Below are 19,140 nucleotides of genomic sequence, written 5' to 3'. Positions count from 1 at the left end.
GAGTTGCATTGTAATTGTGAGCGAGGAGTCAACGATGAACACCAGCTTGCGTGCGTGGCCACTGGGTGCTGGTGCGCTGCCCAGGCCGGTGGGGCACATGGAGTTGTCCCAGCCATAAGGGGACAATCCTCAGATGATGACCTCAGTCTTGTCCAAATCCAGCCTCAGGTGGCTGATGTTTATCCATTCGTCAATGTACCACATGCCTTCTTGAAGCTTGGATCTGGGAGTGGCTGGGTCTTTGCTGAGGGTGAGGAGCAGCTGGGTGTCAATGGCATAGGACATGATGATGAGGTCATGTGCGCATATGATGGTGGAGAGAGGGGTCATGGAGACATTGAAGATCGTCACGCTGAGAGATGAGCCCTGTGGCATGGGCCAGATGACCCCAGTGTACTACGTGCTGAAGGGGGTATGGACTCCCTGGGCCTTGCTGGTGAGGTACTTGGCGATTTAATCCTGGCCCCTCTTCTGGATCCCAGTGTTGGAGATGTGTGATTTGACAGTGTGGTAGCACTTGGTGTAGAATGCCGTTGAGAGGTTGAGGGGGTGACGGCGGTGGTCTCACCATTGTTGAGCTGGGTCCAAAATGTCGTTGGTGGTGGCAATGAGGCCAGTTGCAGTGGTCTGATTACTGTGGAAGATGGACTTGGGCGGGTTGCCTGGAGGTGTTTGCTTGGAGGGAGTTGGTCTGTTGCTCGTTGACTGTCTTCGAGATTACATTTGCCGGGTTGGGAAGCAGGGTGATGTTCCAGGAGATCCTGCGGTATTGCCATCCGTTGTTTAAGAAGGGCCTGGTCTCTGCATGCCTCTAGCTACCATGGAATTGGGCGTACTCAAAGGAGACATTCATGACGTGCCGGAGGTGGGCTTCAAGGATGGGGTATGCTGTGATTGAGATGTTGTGTAGGAAGGGTCCTGCTGGAGAGCCGAAGTGGATGGTGTACATGAGCCGGGTGGTGTCTTTGCTGCTGACGGGAGTCAAGGACCTGAGGGGGGTATGTCCAGTGGATAATAGAGCTGTCTGCCTCTGTGTGGCGAGGCTGTCGTGTATGTCCACGAGCTTGCAGTGGTAGAATGTTGCGAGGGATTCCCCTGGCCTTGCAAGGGTGGGATTTCTTTTGGATGGAGAGCTGGGGTTTGAAGTTCACTCACGATGCTGATGAGCTCCTTGATGTTGTGTGTGTTGGTGCCTATGCCCTACCTGAAGGATGTCCTTTTGTCCGTGCTGATTATATGCTGATGCCTGTGTGTGGCGGGTTTCAGGGCTGAAAGGTAACTGATGGTTGATTGTTTTGCAAGGTATGCATGAGAGTCCGGCTACATCTGTATGAGTCCAGTATGTCTGCCTCGTCCCAGGTGGCTTAACTGTTGCTGTGCTTCACAGGAAAGTCCGCCAATGTGGCAAGAGTGTTGGATCAGTGGCTGATCCAGTGTGTGAGGTTGCAGGGAGTGGTGGTAGCGTTGGTTGGAGTGTCCTGGGCAAGGGTGCCACACAGCTCATCTGTGGTGACTTAGATCAAGCATCTTTGGGGATCTGTAGCGGAGTGTGGGGCAGTGTGGTGCTTGTCAGAGAACTGGATGCAAGTGTTGATGTACCAATGAAGGATGCTGGTATGGTTGTCCTCCAGCCAGAAGTTGCTGTCCCCCAGCCACATGTAGTCTGTGGAGGTGAGGGCCTGCGTGCAGACGTATTTGTTGATGGCTTAGCAGGATTGTGGGTGGAGGCCTGGAGACTGTAGATGACTGTTAGTCTGAGGGTGGTCAGGGTGTTGGTGTGAAACCTGAAGGGATTGTGCTTGACAATGCTGAGTGTGTCCTTGGTGTTGTATGTGACTCTGAGGGTGTACTTCTGAATGAATTGCAATTCATCCTCCTGGATTGATGGTGCGGTCCCTGCAGGTGATCTTGTATCAGTCTGTGATGGCAATGTTGAAGTTGTGTGCTGAGGATATGTTCAACCAAGTTACTGTATTGAAGGCGATGTGTGGGCTGTTGTGTTGAGGAGGTAACAGAGTCCAATGGCGTGGTGGTGGACGGAGCGGGTGTGGAGCAGGAGGCACATGACCTGGTTGTACGGACATGGTCTGGTAGGCGGGGCAGCTTTGTGTAGGCAGTAGTAGTTGCACACCCAGCATGCAATGCTGTCGTCTGTGTGCTTAGGAGTTGCCTGATAGCAGGTGGTTGATTGTCTGGTGTTCATTGCTTCGAGGGTGGCTGGAGCATGAGTCTGTTGTGTTACGTGGGTCATGCAAGCACCAGAGGGTCTTGCACTTTGCACGTTGCAGGCGCTGACGGGCGCTGACGGTCCTGCCTTTGTCACGGCGTTGGTGCAACAGTGGCACAGACAAGCTGCTTCCTGCATCAAGAATGGGTGGAGGGAGGGAGGAGCATCTGGGAGGTGTGTGTGTTGTAGAATCAGGGCCCTCAGTGGGGTAGTGCCGCAGGGTAGGCAGCAGCAGGAATGCGTGAACACCTGATGGTGGCAGGGGTGAGAAACTAGGCAAAAACTAGCACACAAAGACAAGGAGGTTAGAAAGCCACAGTGTAACGGTGTATGGAAATGAAGGAGTGTCTGGTTACTCAGGGGTCACTCAAAGAAAATGGATGAACAATCACCAAAAATGACGGGCACAGGATCAGGTTACAAAAGGCCAAGCTGCGCACAGGACACACAGTGTCAGCAGGTGTTGCCTGCCCGTTGTGTGTAGCAAGCAGCACAAATACATACACAACCAAGTACTTCATGCACAATATGGATCATTAGCCATGAAGAACTGCATGCGTGTTGCCAAAGTACACATACTCCCATATGCACTATCTTTGAGAGTTATGCCATAGATGACGCATGCAAAGTGGCACGAGATCTGCGGTGACAGAGATGAGGCACATTGTACTGTGGTGAACACATTTACTACACCAACGGATTAAGTATGTATTTTTGGCCATGCTGCATGAGCCAATGTCCATGGCCAGTGCAATTGGTCTGCGGAAATTAACAGTCATGTAATGAGTCTACCTGTACTGCTGGTGATCCAATGTGCACAGGACTGCCTGTGACTGTCAGGGCCTTGAATCGTCAGAAACGTGCGATGCTCAAAGGGGTGCATTTCCCGATAGCCCCTTGGTCTGAGTAGAAATGACAGACTCAAAAGGGTGATCAGGCGAGGGAAGGAAAGGAAGGGAAGAGCAGGGAGGGAGATCTGAAACAAAGGTAAACAAGCATAAGGATTCTACACTTCTTGTCACTGAATCACAGAATACCTCAGGACCATACGGTAACAGTAATACCTGTAAAGGAAAACAACAGCCACTGTATTCTAGTTGGGATCACAGTACTGAAAGTGCTGGTGGATCTGAGGATCAAACAAGGACATTACTACACACTTACAAAGGAGGCAGTTCCATTCGTTTCCATGTATTTATCCAGCAGTTAGCAACATACCCAAAAAAGTCTTAAGAGCCCTGCATCTGGGGAATTGGAGCTTTCTTCTGGACGAATTCTACAAGTCCCTGCTGTGAAAACAGAGATGAACAATCCACATTAATTCATAGCGCATGTAAAGTTGATGAAATACCATAACACACCAAAGATAATGTTGTAAGAGTTGCAAAAGAAATGGCCAATAGTTTGATCCTGTTCCAAGGATTGTGCAACTAGCATAGGGATCACAGGAGAAACATAAAAGGTAGCAGAGTATTGCAGTGATATGAGGGGGTATAACGTTCTGCAGGCTGCTTCAACAAAAGGCATGCGGTAATCCAGAAATTCACAGTGTATGAATAAAGACCAATACACAGAAATTCAAATGCGCTGCTGCCCGTCTCACACAAAGCCAGCAATCCGTAGTTCCCCCAGGGAATCAGTGAGGGTCAAGAAGGGAAATTACACAGCCCCTGCAAGAGCCTTAAGAAGCTTGTCCAACGAGGGAGGGAATTAGGTAAACATAAGGAAGCCCCACAAGAGCCAGTCATCGGCTCGTTCAACTGGGCTTTGAAATGCCAAACATAACAAGCTGCTGGGCCGGAACTCAACAGAGAGTAATGAGGAGCGATGGCGCAAATGCACCCCTACCGTGACCAGGATATGCAGCACGCCACAAGAGAATCCTGGAATTAACGGCACCCGACTGGTGCCACGGAAGCGTTCAAATACGCTGCCGCGCAATGTTGTGACGTCATCAGCACAAGGTCTTGGCTTCGTGGGAAATGACATTTCTCATCCACTTACCTTGAAGGCTTGCACCGCAGTGTTCTCCACCGACCCTGAGGAAGCGACATGACAGTGACATGACATACTGGCACAAATGGCAATGCATCCATACGAACAGACTCACAGGACAGTTGACAGAACATGTGGAACATATGCTGGCCCACACGTTCACAACATGGATATTGGAAATACAAATGTACTGGCACACAAGATTAAGTGGATGAGCCAAACACATCCTGCTGCACACAGAGAAGGTACAATTCTCCATAGAGCCTGTTGTTGTGATGTCCCAAACAATGTCAACCCATGGCATCCGCAATGTGTCAGGGGCAAGGTTTACACACATTGATGCCTTCACCAGAGTCCACACTCCAATACAGATGACTGTCACAAAGGGTGATTGTCATGTCATGGGAGTGGTGCAACATTTAATTTGATCCATGGTGATGAGACATGTATGCATGGTACTACAACATTCACAGAAACAGTTTCCACACATTCCCAAAGCGTACCAACACCAAAAAACCTGCTTGGATCTCTTACTCGAACTGACATTTACACATGTCCATGCATGGAATGCTGATTCAGCCCACGTTGCAATCATCATGAAGAATAGTAGGAGGATAAAGATGACACGAGCAGACAACAGGCACAGCAACCTGGGAATGACAGGCACACAAGAGGTCACCGGTAAAAATCTTTGCAATAGGCATGGGCAGTTACGAAACATGAACAATGTAGGACACATGCAAATTTCAAAGAAAGTCATTGCGCATTACTGTGTGGCCTGACATCAGCACTCGAGTAACACATCAGAACACACATCAAAGTCATTTTGAATACAGTCAGCTGGACACACACATTGCAACACATGCCACTCAATGCTACAAGCTTGCTCACTCATACCCAGTGACTCACAATTATGAGAAGAAGTTGCGTATGAGCTGACTCCGGATATCATCCTCCTCCTCCCCATCACTTGCATCGTGACCTAGCCCTTGATCCTCAACAGGTGGATGTTCCTGCTCCTCAGGATCCAGGATGAGTGGCACTGCCTTCTCAACTGCCATGTTGTGCAGCATGCAGCACACAATGAAGATCTTACAGACCTTGTCCGGTGCATATGGGAGGGATCCTCCGGTCTTATCGAGGCACCGGAATCAGCTCTTCAGGAGGCCAAACGTCCTCTCTATCACTCGCCTGGTCTGCCCGTTTGCATTATTGTACCGCTGATCTGCAGCTGTTCTTGGGTTGCGAAGAAGTGTCATTAGCCATGGCATGTTGGGATATCCAGAGTCCCCTACATAGATACATCATGTAAATAAGTGGGTCAGGAGATACCGTAAGAGCAAAAGATACTGAAACACGCAGGACAAACAGAGTTTACCCACCAACAAGACATGCCCGCTCATTGCGCAGCTGCAGCATGATTGTGGCACCCTGCTACGCCTCATGATGAATGCATCGCGTGCTGATCCTGGAAAACGTACACAAACGTGGGAAATCAGCATGTTAGCAAGACACACCACAAGGGCATTTATTGAATGGTAATGTTTACGTTGCGGTAAGCCTGCTCCTGTGCCTGTGGTGGACCAAAGCCACATGTGTCCCATCAATGGATCCAATGACATGTGGAATCCCTCCCAGGGCATAGAAATCACCCTTGACATCTCTCAACTCTTCAAGAGTCAGAAATTTGATGAATTCATCAATGTTCTCCAACATGGCTGCCAAAACATCACGCAGGACAAGGCTGAACATGGTCTGTGACATTCCACCAACATTAGCTATGGTTAATTGAAACGTACCTGTTGCAAAAAAATGTAGGACTGCCATCACCTTTATCTTGGGGGTCAGCGCAGTAGGATACCTGTGTTGCTGTTGGAGATGTGGTGCCAGCTTGTTTGTCAACTCCTGAATCAACTGTTGAGTGAATCTGTAACGTCGAATGCAAGCAAGTTCCCTCATGGTTGCCAATCATGGGAATGGCCTTGGTATTGGCGGTGCCCTGCAGGACATATTTGGGAATAATGGAGATTGTCAGTCAGCCAACATCAATGGCAATGTACATAGCACATGCAAAACTGCTACTAGACATCTGGTCACTACGGAGTCTGGCGTGTGCAATACATCCAGGACACATATTCCAGCTTGCTGGCACTCCTACGAAAAGCCAGATACACCTGTTGATTGACAACTCAACATGACATGCCCTGAAATGAGCTGCTGGGCCGGTCTGAGTGAACAGCCCGACATATTACCGGAGTGACACACGTCACAATACCTGCAGTGGAAGGTTGTCATCCCATACAGATAGCTGACTGCAAGGCACACTCACAGGTCACATGGAATGTCAAAAGTACATATCAAACACATTGCCATTAAGGTGTACACGTAACAACAAAGCAACACAGCCATTGACACGACGCAGGCATGTTTGCCTGAGGAAATATGATGTCTGATGCACACTGACCCAACAGCTGTGGGAATCCACATGTGGCATGGTGTGCGTGGATGTGAAATCATTCCCATCTCAACACAGACCCATGTTAGATGCACCAACAGCAGATGCAGTTTACGGAACACAAACAACAAGCTCAATATGACACATGACACGCACCTGACATAGTCACATAGGGTCATGCTGAGCGTGACATGTAGTTGATAAAGTGCCCCTGTCCCTGCCATCATGAGACAGGTTCCGGTAGTGATGACTGTGCCATCCCACTGTTGCTGTGCATGACAAAATCGGACTAATGATACAAATGTGACAAGTGTCAAGGTGATGCGTGCCACATAGTGCCCCATCACACATGACATGTGTCCACAGGTCATCACACATCGATTGTGCAACAAGATTAGATGCCCTGTGCTATGTCACTGTCTGACACACCTAGGGCCTGCACATGAAAGTATGCAATGACAAGTACTTGATAGACATCCTTGTGCGAACCATACCCCTGCATTAGCATCAGCATGTGAAACGCATCGCACCCCTGCATGTGAAATACATCATGTGAAATGCACCGTACCCCTGCATTTGCATCAGCATGTGAAATGCACCATACCCCTGCGTGTGAAACGCACCATGTGAAACGCACCGTACCCCTGCATTTGCATCAGCGTGTGAAACACACTGTACTCCTGCATTTGCATGAGCGTGTGAAACGCACCGTACCCCTGCGTGTGAAACGCACCATGTGAAACGCACCGTACTCCTGCATTTACATCAGCGTGTGAAATGCACCGTACCCCTGCATGTGAAAAGCACCATGTGAAACACCCCATACCCCTGCATTTGCATCAGCATGTGAAACGCACCGTACCCCTGCATTCGCATCAGCGTGTGAAACGCACCGTACCCCTGCGTGTGAAACACACCATGTGAAACTCACCGTACCCCTGCTTTTGCATCAGCGTGTGAAACACACCATACCCCTGCATTTGCAGCAGCGTGTGAAACGCACCGTACCCCTGCATTCGCATTAGCGTGTGAAACGCACCGTACATGCATGTGAAACGCACCATGTGAGACGCACCATACCCCTGCATTCGCATCAGTGTGTGAAACGCACCATACCCCTGCATGTGAAACGACCATGTGAAACGCACCGTACACCTGCATTTGCATCAGCGTGTGAAACACACCGTACCCCTGCATGTGAAACACCCCATGTGAAACACACCATACCCCTGCAGTTGCATCAGCGTGTGAAATGCACCGTACCCCTGCATTCGCATCAGCGTGTGAAAAGCACCATGCGAAATGCACCGTACCGCTGCGTGGGAAACGTACCATGTGAAACACACCGTACTCCTGCATTCGCATCAGCGTGTGAAACGCACTATACCCCTACTTTCCGGGAGTGTGTGCGCATCGTATCACTATTGTAATGGTGCCGTACGCGAGCGCGTGAAACACACTGTACACGTGTGTGGATCTCAAAATTACTTAGGGGACACATAGGGGACGAGTAGTAGGCCCTGAATGCATCCTGGGTGTCATGGCTACTGAGTTTTGAGTAGCTATGTGTCCAACAGGTGTCCTGCAAAAGTCAGTTGGCCCAAAAAATACAATGTTGTAAAATGATTGTTGAGCTGAAGCTCAAATTTCAAACGTTGCGAATGAGTGTCAGAGCCGTATGTTTAAAGGGATTGGAGGAAACCTACAATACAAACTAATCTGACCTATCACTCTGTACTCCTCTAACTGAAAGTCCCTCAGCAGCACTGATTTAAGGCAGCATGAACCCCTCAGAGGGCACTTGCCTGCACAACATTGGAGTGGACCACACTGCTGCTGTCTCTGCATCCTCTGTCTCCTGCAATGGCACGTACTGTGGAGAGGGCCCCAGCATTCACTGAGGAGGAGAACCAGGCCCTTGAAGTACTGGGTTTTTCAGAACCGGTACTGAACCGGTAACCCAGCGGTGCCAGGGACAACACCCTATGACTTCGGGTCCTTCCTGTTTCAGACACAGAAACTCAGAGTCTTCTAGGTGAAGTCAAAGATCGAGTTTATTGGCTGCAACCAAGTAACAGGCGTCCTAGAGGTACAACGCGGTGTATATTCTCAGGAGACTGCTCAATCTTACAAAGCCAGCCTTCTCTTTTTATACAAAATATTATGCTTCAGGCAAACATTCCTATTTTTACAGTTGACCATTCACATATTTTCACTACAAAGAAAAAGCAGAGTCATCTCCCACAATTCAGTTTGTTCAGCCCACAATCAATTACCCGGCAAGGCCCAGTATTTTCATCAGATATCGACCGACCCCCAATAAAAACAGGCTCCTCCTCCTTGTAAAGCAAGTCATAAGGAAAGAAACAGAGCAGGTGTGTGTAAGATTAGGAAGGGTTTGTGTGCGATGAAAGGTTTATGGCATGTTGTGCCTTGATGCTATCTCGCCCGGCCACTGGGAGAGGAGCTGACCGAACAGGTTTTGGCCTTGGGCAGTGGAGCCAGCTTGCCCAGGTCGCAGAGAAGTCAGCAAAGGTGTACGTGTCCTTCAGAATCATGTTTGGCCTTAATCATTGGCCTATGTGAGGGCAACTCACAAAATGGCTGCCGTACACAAAATGGAACCCAAGGGTTCAGGACGAAAATGATGATTTCAGGGTGAAATCGTCACTCGAATATGAAGAAAATGCTTGCGCATAGTCTACTGGCCATTTTCGGTCTGCTGATATCAAAATCGTCATGATACGACGATGAGAATGACACAGGTCCAAAATTTTCAGTACCACACCCTGCTGGACAGCCTCCTCCCACAGTACCCCAAGCTGTATGGGAAACCAGAGGAGCAGGTGAGTGCTGACTCCACTACCTTTGACTGTGCACCTGTTGTGTGAGTGTCACAACAGGTATTATGTATTGGTGGGACAGACATGCAATGTGGTTTGGAGTGAGTCCCAGGGGGTGTACATGGTGGTGTGTCTCATGCAGAGCATGATGTAGTTCATGTGTGTTCACTCCTCACTTTCTTTTTGCTTACTGTGACATTCACTGCATAGTGAATGACACATTCAGCCGTGCCAGACCTTGGTGGCTTTATTTCCAAATGTCCTAAGGTGGAACAGTGGTCCCCCCGGAGTGACAGGTGACTATACTCACAGATGTTTATGACCTGAGTGGACCTGTGCGGAGATTGTCCAAATGATGTGTACAACTTCATGGACATTGATGTGTGTGAATGCGCCTTGTCATGTGGGTGAGTGTGTATGTGATGTGTTGCACCACTGCTGCATGGTGTATGCTGCAGCTCTACCCCTCTGATGTGACAAGTAAGCAGTGCTGTGTGCCTGACTTGCAAATATGTCACAACACCTGTGACACCCTAGTCGCAAGTGGCACATGTGCAAAGTGAGGGTTGTATCTGCTGTTGTCAGTGACAGGCGAGTGATCTGTTTCAGGGTGTGTCTGTCTTGTCTGCTGAGGGTTCTTCAGTGGAGTAGGATATGTGACTGCTTGGCACATGCTGTCCCACACCCTGCAGTTGTATGTGTTGCCCAGTGTGTGCCATGATCAGTAAGTATGTTGCACCCGTTACGCCATCTGTTGGTTTTCAATGCCATGTAGTGCATTGGGGCTTGCACACAGGTCAAATTCACATGGACAATGATGCAAGTCCTATCAGCATCCTATGCCCTGTTCATATTATCAAAGATGTGCAAGTGTGTGTCTCTGGGACATGGAGCAGGTGTAGTGATGTTGTTTCACTGTGTCTTCCTGACAGGCAACTGCCTACGAGAAGGGGAAAATCTGGCGGGACATCGTCAGGGCCGTCAGGTGTGCGGGGGGCCCTCGCCGGTGCCTGAGGAACGTGCGGAAGAGGTGGCAGAACATCTGGTGCTGTACCCGGCGTATCGCCCGGGTCCAGCTGAAGTTGTCACCTCCACGCCGGCATGGTGGATGCCGTCACCTGACCCCCCACATGCTCTGTGTCCTGGCAGTGGTGTTCCCAGACCTCGATGGGCAGTTGCAGGAGAGACAGCAGCAAGGAGGGGGTAGGTACATGGCTGTTTGTTGTGTTTTCTGTCACCTGCTTTTTGAAGTGCTCTGAAGCCTGGCTATACTTCCACAGTTGGGGTGTCAGCTCAGACAGGTTATATGGGCAGTGCCTTTTCAGCTCCCCATAGTCACCTGGTGCTCATTTTTATCCCTTCCCCTCCTTAACATGTGTCCCCTGGTCTGTGTGTAATCACATTTGCACATGTTCATCTAAGGTGCAAGAAAATCAGACTGCACATTGGTTTCCTCATCATGTGGGAGGGTGGTCTGTGACATGTGTTGGGACCTTGCATGTGCCATGACCTGTGCACTGTGTTGGGGCTCCATATTTGTTGGCACTGATGCTGACTCTCAACATAGGAGTGTAAGTTTTCAACTGCACACTCTTGCAGCATGCATGACCTATGTAGTGTCCTCAGACATGATGTACATCAGTGGAAGATATGCATAGTGCCATGACGGGTGCTCATGGTACAGTCAGCTCATTCCAGACCCACGCATCAGTGTGCACACTACAGTCCCCTGAGACACCCTGGCCTTCTAATCATGTGTGTCATCCAACACTGTGCCCATTCTATGTGGGTTCAGCATGGGTCTGCCTCTGTGACATTGGTCCCTGGCATAGTTTGTATTCTTCCTGTGTCTGCTACATGTGCCCACTGGACAGGGATACAACATTTGGCTTGTGCGTACTCACAGTGGGCAGTGCCTGTGTGCCTATTCACAACTATCTGTTGATGGTTGTTTTTAAAAATATGTACTGCCAGCCCCACGAGGTGATGTTGGGTTACTATTGGAATTGTTGCTGCACAGTTTTTGTAACCCCGATTCAGAGGTCTCACTTCTTGAGCTGTGTCAATCACATTGACTGAGGTATGGGGGTGTTGTGCGGGAGAGGTCTACATGGGCCCGCCTGATTTAGCCTTGCCAGGTCTGACCTGTGGGAGAGAATTGGCTGAACAATGATTCAACATGCACTGCCCCTGTGATGGTGGCCAGAGATTTCATTTGGAGCTTTGCAGCCTATGTTGTTTTGTTCCAGACATGATTCAGACTCATACATTTTTACCACATGTATGTGGTTCAGAAGCAACGCTGTTTTGTCCTTGTGTGCAGACATCTGTGTCTACATTTTGCCTGGGGATAAGGGTGTGTTCACAATGCAGCAATGATTTTGTTCATCACATTTGCAGGCCCATTAGTTTACGCATTGTCCTGAGTTGGGACATGTGTGCCACTCCACATGACAGCCAGTATGTTTTATGTGCAAGCAACTGTGTCATCAGGGAATGGATGCCCATGTGAGGACTGACATATTTGAAGTTGTGTCACATGAATGATTGTACCTTGGCACTCACAACACTTGTTTAAAGCTGTTCATGTTTAGAATGTGTTAATATGACGAATTGTGTAAATAACACTTATGTGCCTGCATGATAGATGTCTCACAAGGTAGCGCACACAAAATGACATTTCCACTTTCATGTAAGACGCTGGCACTTTTTCAAAGAGTGTTAGCGATAAAAGTTGTGCCTTGATCTCCATATACATGTTCCCCACAGTGGTCTTGGGGTCTTGAAAGTCCCAAGTCCCAAGGTACCAACATTTATATAAATTTAATTTTTGACCAATGTACTTACAGGGCTCTGAGTGTGGTGACACCTTGGAGAGTGAGGTTGTTCAGTTTGCCCTGAGGGGCACCACTACTGTTTCTTTCTTGGTGAACAAGAGGTGGCATCACTTCATTGTATTGATCTGCTCTCCTGTAAACAAACACTAGCTTCTCTGTGTATTTCTCATTCAAGTTGTGGCCTGGTGTGTTTTTTTGGATCCTTGTGTCCAAGTAGCATTGTGTCTATACCAACTGGGCAGTACAAGGCTCAAATATGTCCAGAGTTATATGGCTGTAACTAATGATGCATGGCATGATTTGCAGTGTGACCTATTGATTTTGTGCTCATGTGTCAGATGTGTACAGGTGACTGATGCATTTCTGTTTCAAACCTTGCCCACAGCATCATCACCCGAAACTGGAAGAGACAGCTGCACGGACCAGGAGGAGGAACCCAGCCACAGTGCCACCAGCGTGGAGGAGTCAGAGGAGCCAGTGGCACGGAGGGTGAGGAGAGTCAGTCTGCGGACCTGTTGGATGGCGACACATCTTACCACGCAGATGGATCTGATTCTGGCTCCCAGGAGGAGGGGGAAATTGCAGCAACACCGGGCAGCAGCACCGAGTATGTCCCTGCCCCCTCCAACACCATCTCCACCCTACCAGTTGCTCCCATCCCTTCTGTCCATGCAGCCCCCCATGTCTCCTTCAGCCCCGGCACCGCAGCCCCTGCCCCTGTTACCACTGCTGCCCTCAGTGTGGAGTCTTTGGACTTACTCCGCCAGTTACAGGTTGGTCAGACATCGATGCTGAATGTCCTCCATGCCCACACACAAATCCTGACACAGTTGTTGTCTTTCATGGACGGCATGTCAACAACGATGTCTGACCAACGTTGGATTATGCTGTCCATGGACTCATCACTGACGGCAGCAGTTTCTCTCCTGCAGTGGTCCGTCCCCCCCCTCCTTCGGACACATCCACACTAACCCTCTCCCATACCTGTCCGAAGCACCTGCAGTAAGACTCCATCACGCACCCCAACAGACACAAGCCGCACACCCCCACAAAAGGCGAAGCACACACCTCCTGGCACGCAGGGGGCTGCAGGCACACCCACAGGGACTGGGGTTAGACCGCATACACACAGTCAGAGTCACAGTCCGCAACCCTCACAGCCCTCCTCCTCCACTCGCATAGTGTCCTCGGGTGTAGGTTTTGGTCTGGACGATCTGGCAGCAGTGTGCAGCACAGAGTATCTGTCCACCTTTGGCACTGCACAAGCCACTGAGGAGGATACGTCTACCCCTGCACCCACCACACCTTGTTGAAAATTAGTACGTTTTGGTGAACATTATCTGCGCCATCTTGCCTCTTCCCCTGATGCCACACTTTTGTCGTGCGCGTCCGCCATTTTTTTAGATGCCCCGAGCAGAACGAACCCTTTTGCATGCCGCTGGCCCCTGACATAGCCCTTCGCCTTCACTAAGCCTGCACGCTGACCACCCCCTACTTGCACCTGCCTTGAGTCATAAACCCCTCTTCGGCGCTGCTCTGCCCCAGGCCCCCATCCTGTTCCCAGCGCGACACCTCCCTGCTTCCCTTTCATGATCTCCGGCCCTTAGATGCAAACCCCTTTTTCCCGTGTGCCCGTTTTGTCTTCCCCGTTCCCAGGCCGACACCCAGCTCTGCCGATACCATTCCTTGCCCCTCCCCGTACAATAGAAAGCGTCCCCCATCAAAGGATCCCCGGGTTGATCAAAGCCCCCACTCCATGAGATCCGATCAAACCCCCCACATTCCGTGAATCGGCGGAATATCCAGCTGCGTGATACTCATCACCTGTTATGACTAGGGTGGGGACTTCAACTGTAAATGTGTGTGGGAACGGGCCCCAAAGGGGGATTCCGGGAATGTCTTTCCGTATATCAAAGCTTTGTCACATGTATGTAAACTATAATAAAAACCACAAACACTGTATATAAGGGGCCAGGCCTCAAACGTAAGTTAGAGCACCTCAGAACGTTACTCTCTGTCCGTTTCGTTGTGTTCTCCTCCGGAGAGAATAAAAAACCTTGTTTCCTGCTTTCCAGTCTCCAGCGCCTGCCTCTTCATTTGATTAAATAACTAGAGGGTCACAGAGGCAATACTGCCGGGCAAATATCGATTGTCCCCGACCCGACTAAGGTTTTTACAATTGGCGCCCAACGTGGGGCCCATCAGCGACTCGTGGATCCAGTGGGAGAGGTCCCGACGACAGAGTGAACGACTGCAACGATCGGGAGAGCTCTTGCCCAATAGACCCTCGTCTGGCAGCCGATCATCCGAACTTCACTAGTTCCGAACAGACCTCTCTCGAGTGATCTACGGTCCTGACTGGGAACCATCAGGAGTGCCGCGAGGATAACGGAGAAGAGAGGACGATCGGGCGCTGGATTCGGAAGACAGGAAACTGTCCATGCGGTCCGGGTAAGGTCGTGTTACCACGACAAGTTGCGAAAATTTGCTTGATTGTTTGTTTGTTTAAAAATACTAGTATTGCTCTTTTTTGTTTATTTTGGAGATTCACTGTCTGCAAACGGAGAAACAACAGGCTCTCTCTCTTTGTAAGCAGTGGAGGATAGGTAGGGTAGCAGCCGTGCTTATTTTTTCTCCCCCACTCAATAATTGCTTGAAACTGAACTGTTGTTCGCAAAACTATTGTTTCCTGGAGATTCCCTGTCTGCAAACAGGGAAGAGACCACCCTTTTTGCAGATAGTGAAAAGGGTAGGTAACGCAGATCTTTGCGGACCTACTCATTCTCCCCATTGTTATTTATTGGTCGTTTGGTTTTTATTATTATTTTTTTTTGATCCATGAGGTATTCACTGCCTGCAAACAATGTTGAATAGAAATATTCTGTACGGTCTTTGCACCTAGTGATAAGATAGGCAGTGCTGACTTTTTAGTCCCTCGTTACGAGCCGTCATGTCTGTCTTCTCCCCACTGATAAATAGCCTGTTTAGCCCGGACCGCGTATTAGAGGTGGACCATATAGCTCCACTAGAAGGCACCCCTAATAAGGACATGTTCATAAACTATGGATTAGTCACCATAGCCTATAATAAATTGTGGCACAAGTATACCGAAGAGAGTCAAGACAAACAGTGGCCACTGACAGGATCCTTTGACCTTGATAAAATAGAAACGTTAGAAATAGCCCTTCGAAATAATAAGACAACGCCAATTATGCTCGACAGTCTCGGTATGTGGCGCAGAGAGGCTATGAAACGACAGAGAAAAGACGAGGACAAACCAAGTAGAGAAATATACCGACAGGACAACCCCAGGACACCGCTACCCACAACTTATCCCCCGACACTATGCAAAAGACGACCAGACTTAGGGTCAAACCAATGCGCTTTTTGTAGGTATGTCGGACACTGGAAAGCCCAATGCCCGACTCTACTGAGCGTGAGTAAAGGCAAAGGGCCGACAAGAACGACAGACCGACAGTACGAGAAAGAGCGCGAGACAAAGAAGAACCCGACTTACATAGACAGACCAGACAGAACCACCACGTTTGATTATGCCCGATGGCACAGATTTCGCCAGGAAAATCTCAGCGGCATGCTCAAGTTCTCCTAGGTCGGGCAATGTCAAGACGGGAACCCAGCCTCGTTTCAAATTCACAGACAGAAAGAGATAATTATGACCAATAACTGTTTTTATATTCGTCTTGGGTCTTTGTATGTCATACTTGTACTGTCCCCCGTCTGAGTTTGTGTGTATGTAATGTACAAATCTGCGTCATCCCTCTACACGTGTTTCCGTGTTACTCAACCTCTGTTAGCAGAAACTTAGCATAAAAGCAACCTGGAAAGAAAGAAATGGTAAAACAAAATCCGTAGACCATTAATGAACTTGAACTTTTAATTTAACACAACAAACAAGGAATAATAACGGTAAACTGTAGAAAATGAAAGTCAAACAGAACATTCGCCCCCCCCTTCTGGAACCTTCCAAAGTAGGGCAGGGTTACGGCTACGCCCAACCAACGGCAACCCATATAAGGCGGGCCCCGGCCGCCAACTCTTGGTCAGGAAATCTTAACGTATGGGGGAGCCGGAGGAGAGGCAGGAGCCAGCAGCCCGGGCTGTTGTAGGTAGTCCCGCCACATGTCCAGAGGAGAACAAGGCACCTTTTTTTTCCTTTTCTCTTCCGTGACAGCCGCAGCAGCTCTGGACGGCGGGATGTCCTGCACGTACCTCCACAACAATTTGTCCAAGTTGGGCTGGGAGGGAGAGGCGACGCGGACGAGCCTCTCCCACCTCCACCGATAGGAGGTTTCCCAGCCCCCGGCCCGACGCCGAACACCCCCAGTCAGGCGATGGTGCCAATACTTCCACAGCACCGAACACACCATGGTGGCACCCCAGTACTTGCGCAGCACCGAACGTACAATGGTGGCACCCCAGTACTTGCGCAGCACCGAACGTACAATGGTGGCACTTGGGGAACACCGGATGCGGAGAGGCCTTCATGCGGGGCGATGAAAAGGAGCGGCATGGAGTACACTGGGAGAAGGAGACGATGCGAACGAGTCTCCCTTGCCCCCAGGTGGGGGCATCACAGCCGCACCCCAGCCGAACGTCCCGCTCTCACAAAACAGAGACCTCTTCCTTTCACTCCGAAGGGTCTCTTCCACTCTTGCAAACTCGACGGGAGTGGCCCCTGTAGGGCCTCAAAATGGCATCTGGGTCCGCTGGAAGGCGGGCCCCGGCCACTAGAGTAACTTTGACCAGCAATATAACTCGAACATTTGCCCTCTGGAGCACGAGCCCCCATCTCCGACAGCATCTCCGCAGCCTTGAAGATCATACAAAGGTCCCCGGCGGAACCTTCGGCCTTTGCAGGTTTCCGGTAAGGGACAGCTGCCTTGATCGCCAACGAAACAAACATGACATTGCCACTCCTTCTGTTAGCATGAATTCTAGAACTGCCGAAAAGGACTCTGGTCCAAACTGCCAGTAATGGGAAACATTTCCCCTGATGCTGCTTCCGGACTGAGCCGGCCCCGCCCAAAATGGCGCTGGTATTAATCGGAACTTACGAACACCTCGTGGTGTTCCTTCGCACTAATATAAACTTGATGTTCTGAGATTTTATATGATCCTTTGTACACTTGGCTAGAAAAGACAAGGAGAACTCACTCGACGAACAGTATGAAAGGATCCCCGTTACAAATGTTGATCACAAATGTACAATGTATTATATTTTTATAATTGATGTAAACCTCATTTACGACGCACACGTACGGTATGCATATAGGAAATCTGATTACTACTATTATGATTATGCTTCTAAATTATGAAAATAAATGCCCCCGAACCCCCAGCCAATTAATAGACGTTGTTAGTTTCTTCCGATGTTTTTATTGCTGCAAACGACACCCCCCACTGTACGCACTTTAGCCATTGCCACGACCGGCCAAACACGACTGCACTCTCATAATCCACATGCTGAAATGATTTTGCAAAATAAAATTTTTGAAACTATGAACGGGTATTGCATGCTTTATTTTAAAATTTTGGGATCGGTGGGAAAGTTCTTTTCTGTGCACCCTACTCTGCTCTCTCTTTAAGGTTAAAAGAAGATGGTTGCCCAGCCCTGGAGGACGGATCGGATCGACAACACGACACTCCGCCTTCGAAGTACGCGACCGACTCATGAACTCTCGCGTAGAGGAAGACCTTGACTTCCAAGGATGGGTAAAACGAACGGTGTAAATGAGGGAATGTAAAAGGAGGGTGAAGTGAAATAATGTAAATATTATAAAATACAACGTTCCAAAGTATCAGGGAACGGAGCTGACCCAAGAACCGAAGAACCTTAGAACGCCACAGCGTTGAAAGAGGTTTAAGGATCCCGATAGTGAGATCCATCCTTTGACTAGATACCTCGCACTAGGCACCTCTGGTTTCCTTTTTACGTTTCCCCGCACGCGACCTATATGGACACACTACCCCCCTCGACTCCAGAAACCATATCCCCGGGGACCCTGCCCCAAGGAGGAAAGACGAGTAAGAGGTAAGTAAAGGACTTATGAATCCATGTATTTGAATGCGCGCGAATGCTGTCTCCCCCACCCCCCCCTTTTTTCCTCCCTCTGCAGGTTACATCAGAGATTACAGCCAAGGTGTGGCGAAGATCTGAGACCTTGCCATGTCTAAATACACGAAACGGACTAGCGCCGCAGGGTGGTGTCTAAGCACGCCTGCAAACTACTCACGTATCGAACAAACCCGAAAAATTAGCACAACCTGATAAAAAGTGATCACCCTTAAACCAGACCGGACGAATGAACCCATGTCACGTATGATGCGAAACTGTGAGGGAATGTGTGTGTGTGTGACCGAGGCGTTGACCCAACTGGTCAAAGGACCGAGAATGCGAGAAAGTGCGACAAAATGGTACCTCCTTTCTTCTTTCCTTTTTCTCAAAGCATGTCCCCTCTACCCTGTCTAATGCTCAAACTGCATGATTACAAGATCCTAACGCAGACCCGTGAATGCCCTTTACTGTGTAATGCACTAAATAGCCTTTCTTGAATACACTGCCACCCTCTCTGTTGCACGTGTACTATTTAGCCTGCCGTTGCACTCTCTCTCTCTCTCTCTCTCTCTCTCTCTCTCTCCCTCTATTTTGCACTCCCACTCTTCCGAGTGATTAGCCCCGAAATTGGCAGACTGCCACCCCTAGCACCCCACCTAATTGGCTTCAAATACCGTCAGTATTTGCACAAAAACTTGTCTTTAATA

Source organism: Lissotriton helveticus, chromosome 11 (assembly GCF_964261635.1).
Source record: "Lissotriton helveticus chromosome 11, aLisHel1.1, whole genome shotgun sequence".
Lineage (NCBI taxonomy): Eukaryota > Metazoa > Chordata > Amphibia > Caudata > Salamandridae > Lissotriton > Lissotriton helveticus.
Note: the sequence above shows the minus strand (reverse complement) of the source record.